This window comes from Apodemus sylvaticus, chromosome 15, assembly GCF_947179515.1.
Source record: "Apodemus sylvaticus chromosome 15, mApoSyl1.1, whole genome shotgun sequence".
NCBI lineage: Eukaryota > Metazoa > Chordata > Mammalia > Rodentia > Muridae > Apodemus > Apodemus sylvaticus.
In genome coordinates, this window is record NC_067486.1 from 49614866 (window position 1) to 49641483 (window position 26618).

Genomic DNA, 26618 nt, shown 5'->3' on the forward strand with positions numbered 1-26618 from the left:
TTCAAAATCGGTCCTAACTTCCATAAGCAATTGGAGAGATTAGGAGCATTTTACTGGTCTGTGCATAAACATCTTCTCTGAGATTTATTGTTAGCTGCCGTTTTCAGATCTGTGCCTCCCAAATCTCTGAAACAGAAAATTCTGCAGAATGTGTCTGGGATAGTTAGTGTCTGCAAAGTTTGTGAGAGATAACAGTGTAGTGAAAACAGTGTTTGCGCAGCATTTAAGAGCAACACAGTGTTTGGAAACTACAGAAAACTAATTAGCAAGTCTGCCCCTCCACTGTACAGGCATATGGAGTTGCTGATGGCCTAAGAAAACTAGCTGTACTGAATGTTATAAATCAACTGTGGTGCTTTATGATGGTACCATAGTGCTTTGGAAATTGCGTTTATGAATGAAAATGGGTTGTATTCAGTTTTCCATGAAAGAGAAGTTAGGATTCTCACTTTTCTTGTTTCCTGATTGGCTGGGTGGGATAATGTATATGTTATTAAAATGTGTTAGTGGTAAAGGGATTAAGTTTGAAGGTCTGGCCTTTGTGGCGGTCCATAGCCAGTAATAAATGTACTTGGATATTACTCGGTGTTTTAGGTAATATAAAGTTTGTGGGATTATTTTTTGAGTAATATATTACACTGATCCTCACAGTTATTTCTTTCAGTCAGAGATCCCATAATGTCACAAATATCATGGACCAACCAGAGTGTTTATAATAGACTTATTTTGTAAGGTAAATTTAGTATGCATCTCAATATGTGGATTAAATTCAATATTTTTGAATTTTTAAGTTTTTTCTTTTCTCGTTATGGGAGTAGATTTAGAATACATTACTTTTTAAAAGAACATCCCACTTACACACAAAGCTAATTGTGTTCACTGTGGTGAACATTTAATGTTTCTTTTCCCTCTGGAAATGTATTTGACCAATTCAGAAACTTAATATGAGAATCAATACCATAATAAAAGCAATCTGATCAGCTCTTGTATTTCTTTGAGATAACAAATACCTCCTTCATTAAAACAGTATTTTCAAGAACTATCTTTGAAATCAGACCAGTTATTGTGGTAGTGTACAACTTGCAATGGAAGTTTTAAAAGTCACCTTGCCATGAATTACCAGTTCTTTCCATCCGCAGTATGTTTATTGGATGTGAGTCTTTACTTATCAAAGTAAGAATTTAAAGAGGTTTCTGCTTCTGCATCATCAAGAGTTTATAAATTTTTCTTATTTTGCATATCTTTATTAAATTCTGAAACTGAAGCTCTAATTTGCATTTCACATAAAACATTAGCTATAACAGAGTGGCTTATCCGTGTTGTTTCATGGTGCCACAGTTTGGAATACTGGAGTGGATGGAGGAAACCTCCATTATAGACTTAGGGATCTAGAAAGCTTTACAATTTTGAGCCTTAATAAACCCATATTTATCTTTGAATCTGATTAAAAATGTCTTAGATTTATGACTTAATGAGATAGCTTTGCTTTTAATGTAGAAGGAACAATGAGCCTGAAAATAATGTTATTTGACAGCTAAACTAATAAAACTAATAAAACCACATTTTTGGTAAAATTACGAACAATTTCCAATTATTATTCATTACCTAGCCTACCTGAAGTGTATGTTTTCCTTACTCATAAAGATCATAGGTGACTACAAGGTCCACATCTTTTCGTGAGTCTTGCTGTGAATATCAATTTTATGTTAGAAATCTTTGTTTGAAGTAAAGGGTTCCTGACACTACCTTACAAAACAAACAAACTAACCAAACCAAATAACTTTTGGGAAAGTGTCATAATAGGCGTGCCTATTTTTGCTATACTAAAAGAAATGCCCTCCGGGCGGTGGTGGTGCATGTCTGTAATCCCAGGACTCTGGGAGGCAGAGGCAGGTGGATTTCTGAGTTCGAGGCCAGTCTGGTCTATAGCGTGAGTTCCAGGACAGCCAGGGCTACACAGAGAAACCCTGTCTCGAAAAAAAACCAAATCCACCCCCCCCAAAAAAAAAGAAGAAAAAAAATGTCCACTTTCTTCTTAGTATATCACAAAAGTGCTGACTGTGTTTCCAATTGTGGTAATTAAAATAATTTATATGCTTGTTTTTGATATACTGCATCATCAGCAATGTAGAATATCAGTGAGTAAAGTGTCAAGCAGATACTTGCCTCAAGAAAAAGATGCTTTTTTTTTTTGAACTTGTACTTTGAGGTCCACTTTACTTTTTATTAACTTACCACCAACGGCACCCATTGGAATAGACTTGTTTGATATGGTACCTCTCCTGGGCTTTGCATCCGATGTGTCTGTATTTTTGAGTCCCACATGTGCAAAGTTTGAGCGTGGTGCCACCCAGTATGCATAGTTGACCTTTCAGTATTTTAAAGACTGCCATTCCTTGGAATATCAGTACATTTGTGGTGCATCATCTTAAAGAGGTCCAGATTTACCTTGAACATCCTTGTTAACGGGATCCTTGTCATTTTTTTTTTCCTTTAAAAGGAAAAAAAATATATGGTAAGCCTTGAAGTGCCAGTTAAAGAAGAGTGTGCTTAGGAAGGCAGACTAGTAAGGGATTCTGTCTAAAACTCCAAGTAGAAATGAGAAAACGCGGGAGCGAAAGACTGAACAGATTTGATTTGACTTGGCCACCAGAATACATAGTTAAATTATACCAGTCAGTTTGAGGGGCTAGGTAGTGAAATAACTCCACAGGATGAGGAGGTTAGATAAGAAAACAAAGGGAAAGTCATTAAGAGTGAGGAAACCAAAAATATTGCAAAATATTGGTTAAATAATTCTATGAATAGCTAAGCACAGACCTCAGAAATGAGTTAAGACAGAAACCTTTAGAATAGAATAAGATCTTAAAACATGACAGAAGGATATGTGTGTATGTATGTGTGTAAAAAGGAATATTGAAATAACATATTCAAAAGGAGAAATGAAGATAAAAAATAGTTACAACAGCTACATTTTTTAAAAACATTTTAAACTGAGCTTTGCAATACAGTTTTACTTTGCAAACAGCATACAAGTAGTAAGCAGGTCACCTAAGACAATATATGGCACCCTCTTGATGCTTTCTGTCTCTATAGAATCTTTATAAGTTGCATTTGTTCTAAGCTATTTCATTAAACAAAAGCACTGAGTATTATCCTCTAAACTGACTTTACGACTTATTGTTTGAAAATATCAATCTTGAGTGCATGCTAAAAATGGAGGCACCATTACTAGATATTCTGATTTGGTGAGGACCAGACATTTAGATTTTAATCAGTACAGAAGGTGATTTTGCAGTAGGTGGGAAGGACTTTGAGAAACTCTGGCATAATGGACCGAGAACTAAAGACTGAACAGGAGTTACCTCTGAGATTGTTGAAGTCTGTTCCAGCTTCCCCAGATTTAGGCCGTGTTTCAGTGTGCTCAGTGCAAGACTCATCACTGTAAATATCCCCGAGTCAGTGTGTACAGGACCAGTAGCAGAGGGTTTGCACACCAAGAGCCTCAGGCTCTGCTCTGCTTTCTTTGTAGCAGACAGGTCGGGGGACTTAGGGCTTGTCTCCTTATAGCTTTAAAGTTTTAAAACTTCTGTTATTGTGTGTGCAGAATGTAATTACTAGGCGACAGTGTGAGAAATACACAATAACACCAGTAATGGTTCTTGGTGTACTCAGCACTCAGTATGTAGTGTCTATGTCTTACTGGACACGTAATTAGGGAAGGAAATAATAATAATAATAATAATAGTAATAGCTAGGAAAAACAAAACGCTAAGGCATGCTATAGTGGTTTTTGGATGTGGGGAAAGGTTGTCTAACAGCTTTAGAAAGGCAGAGCCTGTTGTTTGGGTTACAGCTCTGTGGTAGAGTGCTCTACGTAGAAAGCCGGGCTTCAGTCCACGTTCCCTGCCAACCGAAAGCATAGCACAGGACAAGAGGACAAGAAAATGACTTTTCGTTTTTCAAGGTGCTTAGTTGAGAGCATTGAACATTATTCTTTTCTGATAACTTTTTTTTTTTTTTTTGCATACTGTGATGCCTTAGAACTTAGTGGTTCTCAACTTGTGGGGGTCACAAATTAAATATCTGATTCATAACAGTAGCAAAATTACAGTTAGGAAATAGCAATGAAAAAATTTTATGTTTGGGGTCACTTCAGCAACGGACTGTACTAAAGAGTCACAGCATTAGGAAGGTGAAGAACCAGTGCCCTAGATCTGTATGTGTTTTAAACTTTCATTAAGACACATGACTGATAGTTACATATGGGCATTATGAATTCCTTCAGTGAGAGACATAGGTAATTTTTTTCCTAGCTTCATACCTAGTACTCTGTCCCTGCACTATGTCCTAGCCATGCTGTGGGTTCATATAGAAATTCTCTATGTGATAAAAACCATTCCTTTCCTTATCAAGAAGATGTATCAGAGTATTAGTAAGAATGATAAAACTCTTAAATCTACTCATGGACACACATGTAAAATTACTGATAAACCGCAATACTTTATTCTAACTAGTTACTCAGGGCTTTCTTCAGAAACCATTGGAATTAGCTCTTTGTCAAGATATATTTTAGTGCTTAATAAGTTACATAGCAGAGCATAAAAAGAAAGGACAAGCTAAGGAGTAGATGAACGGGACATCCATGAACTAAAGCCCTGAAAAAATTTAGTGTAAAACCCAGAAGCTAGGGGTAGCAAAACAGGAGCTCACATACAAAGAAAGTACCAAGGTTCTCAATAGCATCATTTTAAGTTTACATGATTCTCTGCACACAGACATCCATTTTTAGGTAGTCTCAATAATCATTTAATTTATGTGAGTAAATTAAACTGAGTAAATTTTGTTGTATTTTCAAAGTTTTAGAATTAGCATTGCCAGAAACTCCTTCCCACTTTATGAATTCTAATTTGTTAGTTTTAAAATGTCCAATAAATTAGTAAGCTTTGTGTATTTTGAAACTCTCTTTTGTACTTTCATGTGTCTTGGATATAGATTCACATTACTGAAAGAGTAAAGATTTTTTTTTCCCCTCAAAACATTGGTATCAATACTCATTTGGCACCAAAACTGAACCCTGTTAAGAGTTTTTTCAAATAATTTTCAAGTCCATTTACATAGCAATATATGGTCGTTATTTGCTTTATTGTAGTGTAGCTAGGGATTTTACATAATGTATGTTGTTTGTAGCATTTTATTGTATTAAAAACCCAGGAAAACTCTACAAAAGTCCGAATCTTGATTTGTGGGTAGAGGTATATGGGCTTTAAATAAGCCAGGGATCCTATAGAATAAAACTTCTTTAGTCAGTTATTCCTGCCTGTTTGGCTACAAGGAACATCTTTTTTTTTTTTTTTTTTGATAATGTTAATACGAGATTATTCACCTGCTCGATTTGACTTCATTGCAAGCTTCTCTGTGTTTCTACATGTAAGGGAGCAAGGAATAAGGGGGTCTAAAGCCAGGTATGTACTGTGCCCCTCAGGTGAGCAGAGGGGAATAGGAAGAGCTTACACACATGAACTGCTTAATTCATGCTTAGTTGAGTGTCATATTTTCCATTTTGTTATAGTTTTTAATTTTACTAAACAAACACAACCTTTAGAAGCACCAAGTCATTTCTTAGCCCGTTGAACACAATGCAGGCTAGTTTCACCATGTTTTACTGTTATTGGAGGTTTTATGATATGGTTATATTTCATTCATTATTTTGTCACTCCCTGTGCTTCTTCCCATACCCCCCAAAAGATAGAGTGTTCCCTGAAATTTTATTTTATTCTTAGATAAAGGTGTTTTGGATTTGTTTTGTAGAGATTCTCAATTCCTTCTTTTTAAAATTAGGAAATGTTAAGATTATTCCTGTTACTTTAAAATTCCAATATAAGCACTATGGGCAAATGAAAGCTTGCCCTGAAGATGGTATCTGACGTATATTACCTTCTAGGAATAAAGTAACACCTAGTCTGGTTTATCATTATGCTAATATGTTCAATCAGTTGTCATTGACAGACACTGAAACTTGTACCCTAAAGAATCATTGTTTTGATAATGCTTTCATTATTTATAGGACTGTATTCCCCCTTTGAGGAGAGCTGGAGATTGAGGACTCAGAGGCAGTTTTATTAGTTATGTTGTTTTGATTATTGTAATATTAATAAGTTTTGTGTGTTATTCCACACCCTGGCCTTTTATTTAAAGGTTTATTGTTTTATAGTCCTGGCTGGTCTTGAACTTAATTCTGCATCTGACCAATTGCTGCATTACTATGCCTGGCTGTATTCTTCTTCTTACTGTTGTTGTTATTGTTGTTATTGTTATTTTTCTGTACCTTCCAAAACTTACTGAAGTGTAGTTCAATTATAAATGGAGTATAGTGGTGCTTAAAGCAAAACGAAAAAATAAATCTGTCAAATTTTGGTTATCTTCTAAGTTGTGGAAATTTAAATTTCCCCCTTTTCTTCTTCATTCTTTTTCTTTAGCTTACACTTTATCTTCTGCTGCTGCTTTTATCTCTCTTCCCTCTCTCTTCTTCTTTCCCTTCCTCTCCCTCCAATCTTCTTCTGAGCTTGTACACTGCCTGTAAAATCTTAAAATGAGAATATGGAGGTAAATTTTATTTTTTTTAAACTTTTATTAGATTTTAAAAATTTATAGGTTTCAAGTCATTTTAGTATTTAGTACCGCTCATATAATGAAATTGGTGGTAAATGAGTTTGAAACTTGTAAATGTTCCTACATGTGTCAGTTAGGACAGTGTTACGAGGAGCCTTCAGCAGGGCTGTGTGAAATAAAGACACCTGTTGTTTTGATGTAGATGGAGCTAAACTACATATTCTTTCTTAGCTTTGAAGGCGATGGGATGGCTAGTAGCTTGATTAATACTCACTGGAAAGCTGGGTGTATTCTGTAGAACGGTTTCCCAAGGTGTGTGTTTTACACCGTGAGGTAAAGAAACAGCTGACTGAGAGCCCCCCTTGCTACACAGTTTTACTAGTTTATTTTTTATAATAACTTCTCAGATGAGAAATGCCTCTGTTTTAATGACAAGGAAACCAGGTCTCAGGATAAATAATTTGTTTGAGGTCATACAGCTAGACAGGGATTTTGCAAGGTGTAGACTGCCAGTGTGCAGTCCCGTGGTCTCCTGGGACTTTGTCTATATTTACCTGTCACTAGGGCCACATTCCAAGAAGCCAGACATGAAGAGGTTTGGAGAAAATTCCACCAAGAAGTCCACAGATTTTCTTTCTCTCAAAAGAGAAGTCTTCATTCTGAAATGGTGGAACTCTATTCTTTATCACTTTTAAAGCAATTATGTGAGAAGGTCCAAGATTGGGTTTATTGTAAACTTTATGCTTAAGCTTACTGTGAGAAAAGGCAAAACCAGCCCCAAGCTTAGTTTATAGACCCAGTCACCTTTCTTTTTTGTTGCTTTGTCTTGTATTGAAATGCCCATAGCCATTCTTCTTTTTAATATTTGTAATTTCTATCACACAGGAGTAGAAATATTTTCTTTTATGAGCAGTTGACTTTTCTCATATTTGTGTTCTATCTGTGATGGTTGTGCTCTGGAGTTCTTTACTATCCAATTAATAAGTATATTTTACTAGAGGAATTTGACAGTATCACATGGGGAGTACTATAAAGTAGTTTCCTGACATTTACTTTGAAAGAAAATTCAATATTAATGGAAAAATTACTGAGTATATTTTATTTCCGGGCATCATATCTGAGTGCCTGTTGGTCAAACATGAACTTTGTGTAGAGTTAGAAGTTTCAAATTCATCAGTTTTTGAACATGGGTTGAGATATGTGTCACTTTTTATTTCTCCTAAGAAACTTGCTTTTATTGTGATAAGTAGAATATAGTCTATAAGATAAAAGTTTGCATAGGAAAATGATTGTGTGTAAAAGTATAAAGTAACATTTTTTGTTATTAAGATCTATGGTCATATGAAATCAGTCATTTTTTAAAAAAGATCAGTCGGGCCATGGTGGAGCAGGCCTTTAATCCCAGCACTCTGGGAAGCAGAGGCAGGCGGATTTCTGAGTTCGAGGCCAGCCTGGTCTACAGAGTGAGTTTCAGGACAGCCAGGGCTATACAGAGAAACCCTGTCTAGAAAAGAAAAAAAAATCTTTATTTTATGTGTATGAGTGTTTTGTCTGCTCTGCGTGAGTTCATTCGGTGCCAGTGGAGGACTGAAAAGGGTGTCAGATCCCTTGGGCCTGGAGCTGCCATGTGGGTGTGGAACCAAACTCTGGTCCTCTGCTAGAGCAGGGCTTGCTCTTACCACTGAGCACCTCTCCAGCCCCTCAGTTTTGTTTTTGTTTTTGTTTTTCGAGACAGGGTTTCCCTGTGTAGCCCTGGCTGTCCTGGAACTCACTCTGTAGACCAGGCTGGCCTCGAACTCAGAAATCCGCCTGCCTCTGCCTCCCAAGTGCTGGGGTTAAAGGCGTGCGCCACCACCGCCCGACTAATTTTTTTAATTTTTTTTTTTAGGCAGGATTTTTTTTGTCTATTTCTCAAGTACTGGGCTTAAAGATGTGTACCACCACTGCTCAGCTAGGTTGTCTGTGCCAGTTATCTCGTTTTGTTGGTCATTTTTGTTATTTTGTCTCTATTTTCCTTTGAACCTGATGCTGGGACCCAAGGCCTCGAGTTTGGTAGGTAAATGTGCTACCATTGAGCTCAATCCCAACTCCTCAGGTTTTGTTTTTTTTTGTTTTTTGTTTTTGTTTTTGTTTTTAAAGTCTGAAAATTCAGCACTCAGCCTAGTTCAATTATAAAAGATTGCAAGTTTGTCTTTTTCTTCTCAGAATGGCTCTTCATTCCCCCTTGTTCATGAAACTCGTGAATAGCCTATTTTAGGAAGGTAGCAGTTGTGGCTAGTCCTCTTCTTAGACTGTGGCGGAATCTCGCTTTACTTGCATTGGTCAAATGATGCTGGCTTTCTGTTTATTGTTTTTACCACTCCTTCCATCCCCATTGCTTTCATGCTCTTTTTCTTCAGGTACCTTGTAACTTGAGTTAATTTATGATATTTGACACATTTCTTTCTCCTTTATATCTTAAGTTATATTCAAACAATAGTATTTCTCAAATCAAGAAATTTGATCATATGCTGATGAGATTTAACTAGTTAAAAAAACTCTTGTCAGTCAACATTTATGGATCAAGTGCCTACTGTGTGTTGGTTGATAATTGACCTGTACTTGGGAGATATAAAATAAATGCAAAATAATCATTTCATCAAAGTAAACATGGAGGCAGAAGATGTAAATATTTACCATATACCTTAATACACACTAATTATTCTAATAGATGGGGTATACAATAGTCCTAGGAAGGAACTGGTGATAACCAGACCCATTCTGGCACAGGAGTGGAACACTGAAATATATGGGACTTCTTCCTGTGACTTGTCTTTGTCCTAATTGTCATTAATTATAAAACTCATTTGTCTGAGGACTGGAGTCTATTTTGAAAGACCAACCGTATAGTTTGGTGGTGGTGTATGTCTAATCCAGCATTTGTGAGACAGAGACTCTAGAGGGTGGTGGCAGAGTCCAGGCTGTTCTGGCCTAGATAATGACTCCAAGTCAGTCATTATAGGCTGACTAGGTTTTCAAAAATCAAACCAAAGCCCAAAACAAAATCACCACCCCAAATTCATCACGAATCAAACCGAATTAAAAAAACAAACAAACAAACAAAAAAAAAACCATAACCCAGACTCAAAAGGTGAATCATGGTATGCACTCACTAATAAGTGGATATTAACCTAGAAAACTGGAATACCCAAAACATAATCCACACATCAAATGAGGTACAAGAAGAAAGGAGGAGTGGCCCCTGGTTCTGGAAAGACTCAGTGAAACAGTATTCAGCAAAACCAGAACGGGGAAGTGGGAAGGGGTGGGTGGGAGGACAGGGGAAGAGAAGGGGGCTTGCGGGACTTTCGGGGAGTGGGGGGGCTAGAAAAGGGGAAATCATTTGAAATGTAAATAAATTATATCGAATAAAAAAAAAACCAGCAACACAAGTTCGTAATGTTAATTTTTTATTCTATTGAAATATCAGTACATCCTTTGGTAACATTTAAAATTCAGAATTGTATTTTAGTCAGGTTTTAAGAGTTTGCTTCTTAGTTATTGCCATCAGTGGCATAATGTGTAACAATACCAAGATTGAACAGAGGTGTTTGTGTAATATCTCAGAGAGGATTCCATATACACCAATGTTAAAAGCATGGCTAATAGAATAGAATAGAATAGTAAACTTGAACTAGATATAAAAGGGCCAGAAGACATGCCAGTGCAAATGCTCATTACAGTCACTAATGCGCTCTCTCTCTCTCTCTCTCTCTCTCTCTCTCTCTCTCTCTCTCTCTGTTTTGATTTCAGTTTTGGAACTCACTCTGTAGACCAGGCTGGCCTTCAAACTCAGAAATCTGCCTACCTCTGCCTCCCAAGTACTGAGATTAAAAATGCTTTCTCTTAAAATGTACTAATAAGAAGTGTCCTAATAATATTTCTAGTTCAAGTTTTAACATGGATTCTATAGAAACCCATGAGAGATAGTAGTAAGTTGTACCTAGTTCCTTTATCAAGTAGTTTCCCAGGATGTTTTCAGCCCGTGCTTGGATTTATAATTTCTTGTTTAGGATGCTGTGGTTTGGCAGGTCCTCCAATGTGGTACTTATTTTCATTTATTTATAATGAATAAGGTGTGATCTTATAATCGTGGCTTTTGTATATTTCCACCTAGTTTCATTTGTGGCCCACTCTAGGCTGGTGAATCTGATTCTCAGCATAGGGTAGAATGAAACTTTGTTTCTATAATACTGTACTTGGTGTTCCCAGTTGTCAACTCTGGGTGCTTTTTATAACAAATACATTTGAAAATGATATCATAAGAAAGAAGCTAATCTGGAAAAATAATTCTTTTTAAAGTCACATCATGGATAATGACTGTAATGTTTTTATCAGAGTACCAAGGTGGACAAAAGTGGAGCAGTTAATATTATGTGAGCCTTTTTTCTAGTCTCTGTTTTGGAGCCATTTGGCTTTGTTGAAGAACAAGCATTAAATGTTATTATTTCCCAATCCTTATGGAAATAATGAATGTCTTTACAAGTCACATCTATCTGTAGACACATGTTCTGATCTTATTTGGACCTGGAACACTCATTTGGATTTGTTGTTTGGCTGGGTTTTGTTTTATGTTCATGATTTTCTCCTTATAATCTCTGCATAAGGGCTGGGGAGATGGCTCTGCAAGCCGGTAGGAGCACTGACTGCTCTTCTGAAAGGTCCTGAGTTCAATTCCCAGCAACCACACGGTGGCTCATAACCATCTGTAATGGGATCTGATGCACTCTTCTGGTGTGTGTCTGAATTCAGCTGCAGTGTACTTGTATAAATAATAATAAGTGAATAATATTTAAAATCTCTGCATAAATAATGCAAATTGTACCCATCTTCTGTTATTTGGAAGACCTTGAATGGGATCACCCTGTGTATGCAGAACTAAGCTTCTGAAGGCACTCACCTGAGTAGTGATGAGCTCACCGTGTAAGACCTTTGTCCTGAACCATTTGCTTTCTTTTTCATTTCCTTAAATGGGATCCTATGCATCATTCTTGATACACAGACTTTACACACAGTAGGTGGCCTTTGACCTCACTGCAGTCATGAGGGGCATGATGCAGACCTTAAGAATTAGGAAAAGTGCATACTTGTCTTCATTACATAAGTGGCTCTCTAAAAGTTTGACTTAGTTTTTTTTTTTTAAATAGGAAAATATATTTTTGTTGACATAATTTTAGGATACCTTAGGTTTATTTCTTATTGATACTTGCTTAGAAGTGGCTACTGGTTTTGCAGACTGAAGTTTTATTCTCAAATTTTAATGTAATAAGTGTTCTCTAAAATGCCTATTGGGCATAAATACAACATTATTTTGCCTGATGTATCACAGTACCTGATCCCAAATTATACTATAGATAATAATAACTATATTATTAATAGCTATAATAACAAAAGCAGTGGGGAGGGAGGATCCAGGAAAGGGGAAATCATTTGAAATGTAAACAAAGAATATATCGAATAAAGAAAAACAAAAAAAAAATAACAAAAGCAGCATAAAAGGACATATAGACCAAAGAAATGAAATAGAGAACCACAAAAATGAACCTTCATAGCTATAGCCACCTAATTAAAAATTATCTATCTATCTATCTATCTATCTATCTATCTATCTATCTATCTATCTATGTGTTTGTCTGTGCCTCTGTGAGGAAGTGCATGTGTATTATACAGGTACACATGCCTGTACATGTATAGAAGTCAGAGGAGGGCATCGTATAGCCTCCTTTCACTCTGCCTATTTCTTTGGGCCAGGGTCCTGCTCTGAGCCTGCGGTTTTCATTTTCTAGGCTATGCTAGAAGTCAGCAGTCCCCACCACCCCCTTATTTCCCCTCCTTTGAAGCTGCGGTTCTATGCCAAGGATGCCTGACTTGCTGCATTGGACCTCTGGTCCACACTGCCCCTCGTGACCGCAGTGCGGCAAGTGCTCTTAACGGTGGACCCATTTTTGTAGCTCCTCCCCTTTTTGACAACAATGTAAAATGACAGACATTGGAGAAAAGACAGCCTCTTGAACGACTGGTACTAGGAAGTTTGGATAGAAGAATACAATTAGATTTGTATTTCTCACCCTGTATAAAATCAATTCAAGATGGATCAAAGACTGAACATAAGACAGAAACTTTGCATTGCTAGAGGAAAACACTAGTAAGCACTTTAAACTAGGAAAGAACTTTCTGAAAATGTCTCCAATAGCACAGTAAGTCATTCCAACAATTGACAAATGTGCTTGCATGGAGGTATCTTCTATACTGTAAACAGTCGCAAAATGGAGAGACTGCCTGTAGAATGAGAAATTGATCTTTGCAGCTATAAATCTGACTCTATAAAGTGCTCCAAAGTGTCACATCAAAACCCATATTAACTATTTAATGAACGGTCAAATGAATTGAACAGTGGAGGCTTTTTTTTTTTCAGTTGTAAAGATTGTTGTTTTGCAGAAAACTGGGATTGAAGATCATCAAGTTCAAATAGTTCAGAATGAAATGAGTGTCATGTTTCTTACATGACATGAAAGTAGAAGAGGACTGAGACAGGAACAAACTAAGGGAGGGCAGAGGGCTGAGCAAGAGAGGTAAGGGGCAGGAGACAAAATATCACATTGTCACAGAGGCTAGATCTGTCTGCCTGTCTGTATACATGAGAGCAAAAGGGAGACAGTTTGTAGGGAAGTAGAGGCCAGTGAGAGATGATAGAGGGGCGGTGCAGATGCCAATGCGGGCAAGGTATGATGATATGTGAGTGTGAAAATGTCATAATGAAACTCACTGTGCAGCAACTGAAATTAGTAATGAAGAAGAACAGTATTTGCAGAACAAAAAGACAATCTTAGGTATGGTCTTAGGGTATTCTAATGTAGTAATAACACAGGCCCACTCCGAAATGGAAAGTTAAGGGATCATAATCTCTATGTGTTATAGGTCTGGTGGATATAGGGTAATATCACATGATTAAAAACAGGGAAATAGAGTGGACTTGACTTTAATTTTGCTTGTATAATTATCTCTAGTCATCTCCTCAAAATGCTTGTTCAATCTAAATGAGAGAAGATGGACCAGTGGAGAACCCAGGCTAACCCTTGGGTCAAACATCTCACCCTAACTGTATTCTCATGCAAGCCACTTGGCCTCTAGGTTTAAAATGATGTTCTCATGAGTAACATAATTGAGCATATGTCTTTTATGTCTTTATAATTTATATTTATTTATAAATTACATGAGTGGGTTATTATACAACAAAGTAAATTCTCAAGTTTTCCTTTCATTCTTGACAGGCTATCTTGTTACAGTTTGGCATTTAAGAACTATACTCTGGAAACCACTTATCAAAACTGGGCAGTGCCACACCAGTTTTTAAATTGTGTGAGGACCAGGGGCTGCCTTGTTCATTGCTGTTTCCTTTAGCATACAGAACATGCCAGGGGCTCCAGAATACTATTAATGGATATGCAGATCAGGGTGTTGGGTAAGGGTAAGGACAGATCTAGCTCAAGTATGAGGAATCTGGTAAGAATGGAGACTTTTTTCATTGTATTTTTTTCTGTGCTTCTAAAAGTACCAGTCACACAGGGACTCAGTACATATTAGCTTCCAGCATAGGAATGCAGAGACTATATAGCTTAGCCTGAGGAATCAGACAGCAGCCACAGGTTGATGGGTGCTATGACACATTGTTTCAGGACAATGTATGGAGACAGATTCTGTATACATAGGTAGAATGATCAGCCTATAGGGGTGGCTTTAGAGACCTCAGATCTTAAAGGTTAAATAGAGACAGTTTTAGACAGTGAGATCTGATTTTCTCATCTTTGTACCCTGTGTGGTATGTGTTCTAGGATATGGTTAGTAGGTGTCTGATTAGTTTTTGTTGAATTGGTTTGTTACACACTGCACACAGTGTATAGGAGCTTCTGGCCTATAGGAGTAGATCCGAGGCCTGTCACTGAATGCTGCATTGCTAGTGTGCCCACACAGAAGTGCTTTGCTGACCTACACTGTTTTGATCCTGCTCCTTCTTCCCCAGTACCAAACTGGTATGTCCTGTATCATCCCAATCTCACACTGTCACAAGTAAGATTGAACTTATTTACATAGACATTTTAGAAAGGTATTTCACATTTCTCTACTGCTTTGGAATTATTATCTTAATCAGAATTTTTTTAAGGTACCACCTTAAAAATTTTCTAGCTAGATACTGCTTACCTGAAACATCAGCCTAGTTCTGTATACTCAGAGTAATTTTGAGCTCCTGTCATGTTCTAAGTGCTAAACTCATGGAACTTCCTAACCCTGGAGTGACAATTCAGAATTGCTTTTTGGCAATTTTTATCAAAATTATCTCTTGGAGAAGCTGTGCCATTAGCTTTTTCTCTGCTAGAAACTAGCCACATGAATGCAGTCCTCTGCCTTTGCCTTACCGATCAAGACAGGTACATGTTTATTTAAAGCAGTTTCACATCTGCACATGAAATAAGCCACAGTGTTCTAATTTGCTTTTCTAATGCCTTGTAGCAAATGCAGGAAGTTCCCTATTTATTGTCTTACAAAGACAGACTAGTCTGCCAAAGCTATCCACAACTGAATGAAAGTTTAATTTCTCAGAGATCTTCTTGCAGCTTTGGTATGATCTCCAGGTAATAGTTCTTATCTTATTAGTCATTGACTTATCAGATCTTTATTGCTAGGCTGTAACCCTTATTACTGTTGCACTGTGGGGTGGTAAAATCTTACACTTGGTGTAACTTAGAGCCTGCACTGTGATTTAACTTACTGATCTTACTTGCACTTAAGAACAGTCTGAGGTAACTAGTAAGACATTATTCCCATTTCACAGACAAAGACACAAGTATGTTTAAATTAGTGGCTGGACCCAGGAGGCTGAGTTTGTATTGGCTCCCCAGGGCACGATTTACATATTCTAGCTGTTCCAGAGAAGAGCTGCCCCTGCACAAGACAGACTGACTGTTTTTGTGCTAACATCTTTTCCCCTTGTTTTCAACTTGTTTAGATTGCTGTCACCTAGAACAGCAGTGGTTTAGGAACATGTTCTTTAGCTGTTTATGTCATAAGGCCTGCAAAATATCAATGAAATGAATACTACACTTCTGATTTGCTTAGGTAAGTGTTTAAAGTAATGTGAATAGTTTGTCTACTGACATTTTTTAGAAATAAAAGGACACTATACTGACAAAGAATGAGCTTCCTTCCTTCCTTCCTTCCTTCCTTCCTTCCTTCCTTCCTTCCTTCCTTCCTTCCTTCCTTCCTTCCTTCCTTCCTTCCTCCCCTCCTTTCTGTACCTTTTGTTTCTTCCCTCCCTCTTTCCCTCCGCTCCTTTCTTTTTCCTTCCTTCCCTTCCCTCCCTCCATCCCTCCCTCACTCTCTTCCTCTCTCCCCTTCTTCCTTCCATTAGTTCATTCATTCATTCATTCATTCGTTCGTTCGTTTGTTTGTTCATTGCTCCATTCATTGATTCTGTTGTTTTGAGCTAGGCTCTCGTGCATGTGCATCCCGGGCTGGCCTCAGGCACAGTCTCTACGCAGCCAAGGATGATCTTGCACTTTTGATCCTGGATCCTCTTTCTTTTGTCTCTCCAATGCTCGAGTTGCTAGCGTGCTTCATTGTTCCTGGTTGATTAGAACTCAAACCCAAGGCTTCCTGCAGTGAGGCTGATATTCTTCCAATTGAGCTGTATCCCTAGCTCCATTTCAACAGTTGTTGTTTAGTATAATGTCTTTGGACATGCTGTAATGCTAACGGATGAAATTCTGTTGAGAACTTGTGGTTTGGCAAAGATTGAACATACTGTTTATTTTACATAGTATATAATAATGGAAGCGTTAGAACCCATGAATTTAAAAAAAATTATTTAAAGTGGTCAAAGAAAAGAGAAGCCTTAGACATAGTGAGGTAGAGTCCCTCTCCAGACTCAGTGGCTTTACTCCTTTCTACCATTCCCTCTGATGTTGGAACCAATGTTCTCAACTTTAGATGCAAGAACTTCAGATGCCTCAGAGGCCCCCAGCTTGCTCCTGTTATTCTTCTGGCAATGGACTTGGTGTTCCATCCCAGTTCATCTTGCTCCCTCCCTCCCTCCTCCCTCCCTCCTTCCCTTCCTCCCTCCCTCCTTCCCTTCCTCCCTCCCTCTTGTACATTCTTCATGGCATGTGCTCCATTCCCTGGACCTGTGTGGACTCTCACTGAATTTGATGCCTTGGTTTAAAAGCATGACTTTGCAGCCCAGGATAAAATGGCCTCTTCTTTATTTGTGTTCATGCATTGCCAAGCAAATTGCTTCTTCCTTTCCAACTTGTATCCCTTTGACCTCCTTATGTTGTCGAATTGCCCGAGCTATTACCTCAAGTACAATATTGAAAAGATAAGGAGAAAGGGGGCAGCCTTGTCTGGTCCCTGATTTTAGTGGGATTGCTTCAAGTTTCTCTCCATTTAGTTTGATGCTGGCTACTGGTTTGCTGTATATTGCTTTTACTATTTTAGGTATGGGCCTGGAATTCCTGCTTTCCAAGACTCTAAGCATGAAAAGATGCTGAATTTTGTCAAATGCTTTTTCAGCATCCAATGAAATGACCATGTGGTTTTTTTGTGTGTAATTGTTCCCAAGTAGCCTTCTTCTAGAATCATTTCGAAAATAAGGTAAACTTAGGAATTAAAAAGTGAACATTCAATAGGGATGGACTATCTGTGATGAAAAATATAAAGATGAAATAATTTTATATGTACATAAACCTAAAGAGACTAAATAGAATATTAACTATAAAAGATATTACAGATCTTGCAGTAGTATATTCCATCATTTTAAATGGGAAGAAAGTCCCAGATTAAGTGTGACCCAGGCAAAGGTGGCAGAGCTGGGTCTGAGAATAAGACTTCTTGGTTTGTTGGTTTTCTATGGAAATCTGTTTAGCTTCAAAATAATGTAAAGTATTAGTTGATCGGCACTACTGTGCTCACTGCAGGATTATGTGACTTTTTGTTTCTAATGAGAATGAAGCTATATGGACACTATACATCCTCTCACTTGATCTGCTACCCTAAAATCTCTTTATATGTCCATCACTTGAACTTTATTATCTTCCGATGCAAGTTCTCATTTACTTTCCGACATGACCTGATTTAGGCTGCTAACAGACAATAAAATGAAACATTGCTTCAGTGTCCAGGGCAAGAATTCGCAAACAGTTGCACACTGTTAACAGTTACACATTGTTAACCAGCTGCTTAACCAAACTGGTTATCAAATGCCCAGAGTTTATTCCAGTCTGATCTTGGGAAAAGCCATCCTAGCCTCATAGAAGCTCTCCCGGATCCTACATAGGACAGCTGACTGTGGGGCTGTTATAGATTTCTTGTCCATGAAAGAGTAAGCTGCTGAAAGTTGATCAGGAGAAAAGAAGATTTTAAAACTATAACAGATTTAGTTTCCAGTGATTGGCTGACTCATACACTGGGATGCTTCATAATGGCTGTATTTTAAGACACGTCTGTGGCGACACAGTGCCCACTTACCTTGTCATGGACTGAGTCCACTCAGGTGCACATAGACAAGGCAATAAATTAAGATCCAAGGCCATATTTCAAGCCTACTTTTAAAATAACTGTCTTTTCTCAGAGAATACGTTCTGCTTTACAGTGCATGGGCAAGTCTGTGCCTCATCAGAGTTCTGCTTGGGAATTTGGGAACTGGGCGTTATTCAGCCCCAGACTTCCAAAGGATAAGAACCAGGTAGTCCAGACAGGCACCCTGTTCTATTCTTTTGTGTAATTTTAGGAATAAAAAACCCCACCATTTTCTCAAGGTGCCTGTATCCAAATGCTGGGAAATTGTCAAAATAGATTTTCTTAGAAAAATGTTGTTGCCTCCTGGCAGGAGTTCACTATAATAAATATACAAACCTCTTTATCTCCTTGGGCACCAAGGACACACCTCCTTGGGTTGTACACAGTGAGAGAAACAGAGATGTATGCAGAGATTCTGCAGGTAGTTGTAGACCAGAAAAGAATGCTTTAAACACAGACATTAAAGCATCAACTCCATAATCTGGTAGAGATAGATCTTAAATATAAAATGCTTATTATTTATGGAAATCATTTTAAAATTTGTAAATACAAGACGAAAGACTAAGTGGAGATATTACTTCTGTAAGGCTGTGTGTTCTGTCTCACACTTGGTTTAAACAATTTTATGTTTTCAAACTTAGTCTGGCTTTTAAAGTTTGATTAAAGAACGAATATCTGTCCTTTATAAAGGAGTTGATCTCTATTACATGGGCACCATAATAGAAAGCAAAAGGACTTTAAGCATCAACTTCTTTTATCCATCATTCAAAGCTAATTGTCACATCCCAGAAGTGCAACTTGATGGAATTTTTAACATCCTCAAAGATTGGCAACCCATGAAGAGGCAAGTATTCTCTAGGAGGATTTAAGTTAGGAGAAGGAAAGGGAAAATGATTCTTTTATAAATCTTAAGTGGCAGCTAAATGGAAATAAAAGCTTTTAATTTTTGTGGGACAAGGGTGATAACAGATTAGTTCCTTCTGTTTAGTTGGAAGTAGAAAGTTTTGAGTGTGGCCATCAGTCTTTAGGGTGGGTGTTGGGTGAGGACTGAGGAATGTATATATACTTTTAATACCCTGCATATTTGCAGTGATCATAATGTAGCATCTACCTTCATGCTGGTCCTTAAAATGATTAAAAAACAAACAAGGGCAATGATTACTTTCTTATTTTTTAAGAAATGGCGACTGGTGGATTATTTACTAGGGATATCAATGTCTATGTGGTGCGTGCATGGGGGAGTTAGATTTTGTTCTCTGACTCCAGCTCTCTCAAGTTTGGGTCTTGCTCAGCAGGTAGTGACCATGTGTTAAGTGATTAAAACCACAGTTTTGCTAAGGCTTCATTCACCTTGGTGACATGGCTGTAAAGCACAGAGCTCCAAACAGATTCTGCAGTGGTGTCTTCGTACCCAGTCTCCTCTTTCCAAGCCTCACAGTTAGGTAGACGAGGCAGCGAGCAACACTGATCTGCAGGAAGAAGCCAGCTTGTATAAGACAGCTCAAAGGTGCTAATTGTTTCCAGCAGAAAAATTACACATAGAAGATCAGGGTAATCCTGGGCCCTGGACTTTTATTTAGGTCCTGTGAGCTAATGATCAGTTTTCCAACACTGGAACACCTAACCTACGCCAGCCCTTTCTGCAGTCTCTTAAGCTCTCAGCAGATTGATTGCCGATGTTCAAATTGGCACCCTGCTGCGAATCTATGTTTTCATTCTTTAACTTCACAGATCACAATAATATTACTTGTTTCCCAATTATTTCTCTTTGATAATTTATTATTTTATTTTACCCATTGTTACAAGTTTAGGAAGTTTTACTGTGATTAATTTAAGGGTTTTTTGTTTGTTTGTTTGTTTGTTTGTTTTTGAGCCAGTTGTCAGGACAGGGTAATGATTTGTTAATTTTGACCCATGTAAATTTCACAAATTTTAGATTATGGTAGACAAGGTCACATGATTAAGCAGGTCATTAGTAAGTGATTTTGTGATGTCATTCTAGGGATATATAATTTTATTTTACATGAGATAATTTATTTAAGAAACTTGTAATAGAAACTCACAGGATTTCTTTTTTCTTTTTTTTTAAAGACAACGTCTCACTGTAGCAGTAGAACTCACTATGTAGATCAGGGTGGCCTAGAACTCACAGAGATCCACTTGTTCTGCCTCTTGAGGGCTGGGATTAAAGTTCACCTCCACACTAGGCTAGAAACAGTGTTTTTTTTTTTTAAGATTTATTTATTGATTTTATATGTGTGAGTACATTGTTGCTCTCTTCAAACACACCAGAAGAGGGCATCGGATTCCATTACATATGGTTGTGAGACCCTGTGTAGTTGCTAGGAATTGAACTCAGGACCTCTGGAAAAACAAGTTCTTAGCTTTTAATCCCTGAGCCATCTCTCCAGTCCCCCAAACTAAGAATTTTCAATCTTATTTTAGTTTATGGAAAAACTGGGACTTTTGAGTTAAATAACCAAACATATTTGTATACAAACCTATAGTAACTACATGTTAATTTTAAAAAATTCTGAATAAGGGCATGTTAGTTTCATAATATTCTGGGCCTAGCAAACTTTCTTACTTTAATGTAAGACGTTATGGTTATTGTATTTAAAAGTGATAGATGGTTGTTTTTCTCCCAACTACTGCTTATTTTTAGAAAGAACACTAGTTATATTGATTTGCTGAGTAATGTCTTACCTATCCAGTTCCTGTAATGGTCTTGTAACATAACTGCTCTGCTTACTTGACTTACTATGACTTGTCAATAATGAGTCTTTTGAGTATACAATGTTCATGGTGAAAGATTAACCAAATATATATCTTTGCTTTAAAAATCGTAAGCTTTTTAATTACCAATTACTAAATTGTTTTATATCATGAAATAATACTAGAAAATGATTATTCCCCTATTAAGATGAAACAGCTTAAATTCTGTCATTGTTTTTGAGGGGTTGTATTGAAGTTTATATGAATAGTTCTCTTTGAATCTTAGACACAGGCCACATTAAATATACTGCAGTACAGTGTCTTTAGTAAAGCAGCGGTCTTGATGACTATTGACAACATACCTGCTCAGTTAGTTTTACTGAGTGTCCGTGTCTTAGTCCTGTGTGTGATGTCATCACATCATTCCTTACTTGACACAACAGTATCAGGTTGAGTACCTATTATGTAAGTGAGTGTTCATGGATGGATGAAGTATAAAGAATTTAGTGATTTTTCTGGTGACATAATTCTGAGGTCTAATCAGTTCTAGATTTCTATGACATGTATTCCAGTTGGTTTACTTTTAGTTCTATATATAGAACTTCTTAACTTTATAAAGAAATGAATAAAATATGACATTAAATATGTGCTCACAATTTATTTGTATACAAGGTACTCTTCTATTAGAAGTCAAAATAATAGTAGACATAATTTACTTGAATTCCTCTTGTCTTTGTCTCTTCTATATTTTTTGTTTTGTTTTTCTTAAATCCTCTTTATTCTTTCACACATTTTGAGTCAGTGTTCTGACAGAAGAGTCCCTTCCTGGAATTTCCCGAGAGACCTTTACCTCAGCCCGCTGCCACTGGTGCTGTCCTCTGTCTCTCAGGTCTGGACAGCTGCTTGTTCTTCTCATGTGCTTAGCTGCACTTTCAGTAGTTTAGAGTCAGTTCTGGTCCCCGATACAGTCTCAGAAAATTACGTCTGTCTTATAAGTATCCACCTGGGAGGAGGCATGCTTTTGAAGTACGACTATGTGGTGGACAACTCATGTTTGAATGCCATGCACAACATTCTTAGCTGTGAATATGTGGGTGGGCATATTAGAAAATCGTTTTCTAGTACTGTTTCATGATGTAAAACAACTTAGTAATTGGTAATTAAATAGCTTATGATTCTGGCCCCTTCATGTGTAAACAAAGGCAATAATAATTACCTTTTGGAATCATTTTCAAAATTAAAAGATATGGCCTGTGTAAAGTACTTGAATGCTTTGTATGTCGGGAGTCAGCATTTATATATTCATACTTTTTTAAATGAAAAAGACACTCCTGTTAATTAGATGTTTTAGGTATATAGATCTTTATATTAATTTGTCTATTAAAACTAGAATATGTTAACTTACAATTCTAAGCATTATGATTAAATAAATGAAATGAAAAATGAAAAAATAAAATTCAAATTCATAAAATGAGCTCTTTTGTTTTTTTATTTTTATTTTTTTAGTGCTGAAGTGGGGCATATTGATGATACAGAGTAGTATTCCTATAGAGATAAGAAAGAAGATAGCTAATACATTATTTAAATAAGAAATAAATTGAGATATTTGTTCAATAAATCTTTATTGAACTTACTGTGAGATAGGCACCGTTTTAATCTCTAGGCAATATTACTATTAATAAGATGGTTGTAAATGTTAGCTTTGTAGAGCGCAGTTTCTAGTGGGGAAAAACAGATAAACCATGTGAACTGTCTCTGATGTAAGTTGCTTATATGCCACAGAAACACTGAAGCAAGGAAAGGAAGGTAGAAGAGGGGAGGCTGCTCTTTCTGCGTGGCTTGTCGTTCAGTAGAGGTGGCACTGCTCTGTACAGAACTGCAGAGTCCAGAAGGGGTGTGTTTAGAGATGGTAGGCGCAATGCTGACCCCAGGGCAGGGATCCTCTGGCCTCTTGTCCTTCCTCGCACTGTGTTTACTACGTCACATCTGATGCCATGCTCTCCTCTCCCCCTTGGAGACTTTTCTCTTTAGCTGACAGGCAGTGGATAAGCTGTACCTGGTGGCAGACTTTTGGGAATCCTTTGTTGTGCTTGGCAGAGGGTGCCTAGTACTTTGGATGCCCTTTTCAGTAATTGGCAGAACTAGGGGTAGACCACACACGCTTCTTGCAGCTAAAGTACTCATATGTCTTTTTAGGAGTTTTGCTTTTGGTTCGTGGTAGAGGCTAAGTGAGTTAGTAGTAGACCTTTAGAACGGAGAAGAATGTAAAAAGCACATCTGCTTTTTTATTTTTTGTTGTTTTTTTGTTTTGTTTTCCTTTTGAGACAGTAGCAAACTCAAGACTTCCAGTCACAGCCTCTCAGGCCCGCACTGAGTAACATGTACTGTTTCTTTCTTTTTTTTTTTTTTTAATATTTTTATTTTCTATATTCTTTGTTTACATTCCAAATGATTTCCCCTTTCCCGGATCCCCCCTCCCCATATGTCCCATAAACCTTCTTCTCTCCATCCTTTCTTCAATCACCTCCCTCCTTTTTCTCTGTCCTTATATTCCCTTCCCATGCTAGATCAATCCTTTCCAGGATCAGGACCCTCTCCATACTTCTTCATGGAGGTCATTTGTTATGCAATTTACATGTACTGTTTCTTAATTTCTTAACTTAAGAAACACAAGGGCTATAAAAAGGTACATTTAAATTTTAAATAATTTACCAAGAACCAAGAAAGAAGGAAAATAATGTTGAGCTAGTATTATCTTTTTATTAAATCTGGGGGGTTCAGGTCTTCTGTTCACCTATATATTCATTTACAGACTAGTATGTTATTCTTTCAGCATATGTTTACTGAGTATTTGGGCAATGAAAATGTCACTTGGAAAATAAAGGTACCCCTGTACTTTTATTCCTGTGCATGGGTGGGAGAGGAAATGTCAGAATAACCTTGACCTTAATCATGTAACACAAGAAGAAGAAGCTAGCACATTTCTTCCACTATAGTATATGCTGAACACCTGTGAATGTCTGTATTGATTTTCGAATACAGCGGTTAGTCATTCAAGAGAGATATAGGCAGGATGTGGGAAGTTAGATTGTGGGGATCTGGTGGTGTGCAACCTGACTTTAGGGATGTCTGGATGTCTGTATGGAAATTTGAAATGACCTCAGAGGTTGAACTGGATTGCCTTATTTAGGTACATATTTTTTTGAGGTAAGTCTGAACAGGCTGTCCATAAATATTTGTTGCATGAATAAATAAGGGGAAAAGACAATTCTTTTGGTCTTTAGTGAGCAAGAACATGCCAGAAACAAGGTACAAACTCAACAGTAATTCTGTCAGCTAAAGGTGAGTGCAGAGACATGGGGCTTCTATGTAGGATGAAGGTCAGACCCTTGGGAGTCATAATTGCCTGCGGAGACGTCAAACTGGCTCAGTTGCCTCGACTTGTGCTATTGGAGGTATGAGTGAGCTGCAGGAGCCTCAGGTAAGGAGAGTGAGCATGCAATTAGGAACTCATTTCAGGTGGCCTTAGGGACTATAGAGGCATGTTTGCAACCAAGTGATGATATTTTAAAGGCTGAATTGGCAGCATGCTAAAACTACTGTAGTAGCTCGCAGAGTGGTTTTGAATGCCTCTTCTTACTACAGGTGTTCTAAGAAAATGAAAGCATCAAATCATATTTACTGATTAACTTTCTGAGAGTTTAGCACTATCTAATTCATTCTCCTAAGAGCCCCTACCAATATTATAAAAGAAAAAATAATCAAGTAAATGTTTTACATCAGCTCTCAGGTAATTTACAGCAGTTCGATTTTTATATACACTAAATATATTTTTATAACCCCTTTGGGTCTTTTGTGTATTCTGTACTATAAACACACACGACAGAAAGAGAGGGGGGAGGGAGGGAGGAGAGAGACAGAGGATGAGAGGTGGGGAGGGGAAGAGGAAGAGGAGAAGGAGGAAGAAGAAAGGAGAGAAAAACCACAGAAATAGCCACACACATTAGTTATTTATCCCTCAGCATCTTGCTTTAGTCATGTAGCCCGGTGCTAATATTGTGTTGATATTTTTTTTATATGAAAAATTCTTCATGATCATCAAGATTATAAAGTGGTTTCTAAAAAGCATTTCAGGGTTTTTTTTCTTTTGAAGAAAACAGAGCAGTAATGCTGTTCTAGCTTTTATTTAGAACAATACATATTTTGTTAGGAAGATAATTCTTTAGAGAAGTCATCTCAGCTTTTGTCTTCGTATCCCAGCAAGAAATGCATAACACTTTAAGGAGTGAGTCTGAGCATATGATACGTGCGTGCAGCTTTTTCCTTCCAGGGGGAAGGGGCCGTATTGATACACTGTGTAAACAGATGAGATTCTAGCTGGGACTTCTGCCTTTCCGAAGCGAGGAACCTGTACCAGGTCATTTGTCATCATGCCTTCTCGACAGGGAAATAGAGGCTCTCCTGAAATGATCAGGAATGGTTTTCTAGAAGTAATTTCCTGTAACTTCTGTGAGAACAACAAGGGGGAAGGACCTCCCATAAATGTGGACAGTGTGTACAGGGAAATAAGAGGCTCTCCTGAAATGATCAGGAATGGTTTTCTAGAAGTAATTTCCTGTAACTTCTGTGAGAACAACAAGGGGAAGACCTCCCATAAATGTGGACAGTGTGTAACACTACAATGTTGAGATGGTTTTGCTGTCCTTCAGAAGTTCCTGATTTGTAGTTTGTTTTCCCCAGTGGAGGCTGAAAGATCCATGAACACTGGGCTTTTCTAAGCAGAGTGCATGGCTCATGGAAGATGCCCCAGTACGTAATTACTGGGTTTGTTTCAGTTGTGAGAGGCATTAGTGTTGAGGGATTCCTCTTGGACTTGTCTGATCCTCTGCTCATGTTAGAGAAGCAGTTCCTGTATTTAGAAGGAAACTCTCAAATGGATGGTCACAAAAAACATCATATTCACTGAATGAGCATTTATTGAAGTCTGGCTACTAGCCCCGCAGGCATAAATAATATTAAGCCCTGAGACTATGAAATAAATACAAATATCTACTCTCTCAACTTCTATTAGGAAAACAGGCACTAGGGACTAAGAACAAGCACGTTCTACTCCAGTATCACGACTGCCCTTAGTCTAAGGCTAAGTCTTGTCACTTCTCTTGTCTCTCCTCTCTCCTTCCTCTCCTCTCCTCTCCTCTCCTCTCCTCTCCTCTCCCTCCTCTCCTCTCTCCCCACTTTCTCTCTTTCCCTTCCTTTCCTTCCTTCCTTCCTTCCTTCCTTCCTTCCTTCCTTCCTTCCTTCCTTTCTTGGTCTGTCTTTTCTGTCTTCTCTGTGTCTGTCTTTCTCCCCCCCTCCCTCCCTTCCTTCCTTCCTTCCTTCCTTCCTTCCTTCCTTCCTTCCTTCCTTCCTTCCTTCCTTCCTTCCTTCCTTCCTTTCTTTCTTTCTTTCTTCTTTCTTCTTTTCTTTCTTTCTTTTCTTCTTTCTTTCTTTCTTTCTTTCTTTCTTTCTTTCTTTCTTTCTTTCTTCCTTCTTTCTCAGTCTGTCTGTCTTCTGTCTTCTCTTTGTCGTTCTCCTTTCTTTCTTTCTTTCTTTCTTTCTTTCTTTCTTTCTTTTTTTCTTTCTTTCTTTCTAGTCTCAGTCTTCTCCTTTCTTTCTTTCTTTCTTTCTCAGTCTGTCTTCTC

At 37.6% G+C, this 26618-nt stretch overlaps 1 protein-coding gene across 9 annotated transcripts in view; it reads left to right on the plus strand.

Moving 5' to 3' along the window:
• Bbx (BBX high mobility group box domain containing) overlaps nucleotides 1–26618 on the plus strand; it is a 237747-nt gene that overhangs the window by 4011 nt on the left and 207118 nt on the right. The gene's annotated exons all lie outside the window — the stretch shown is intronic.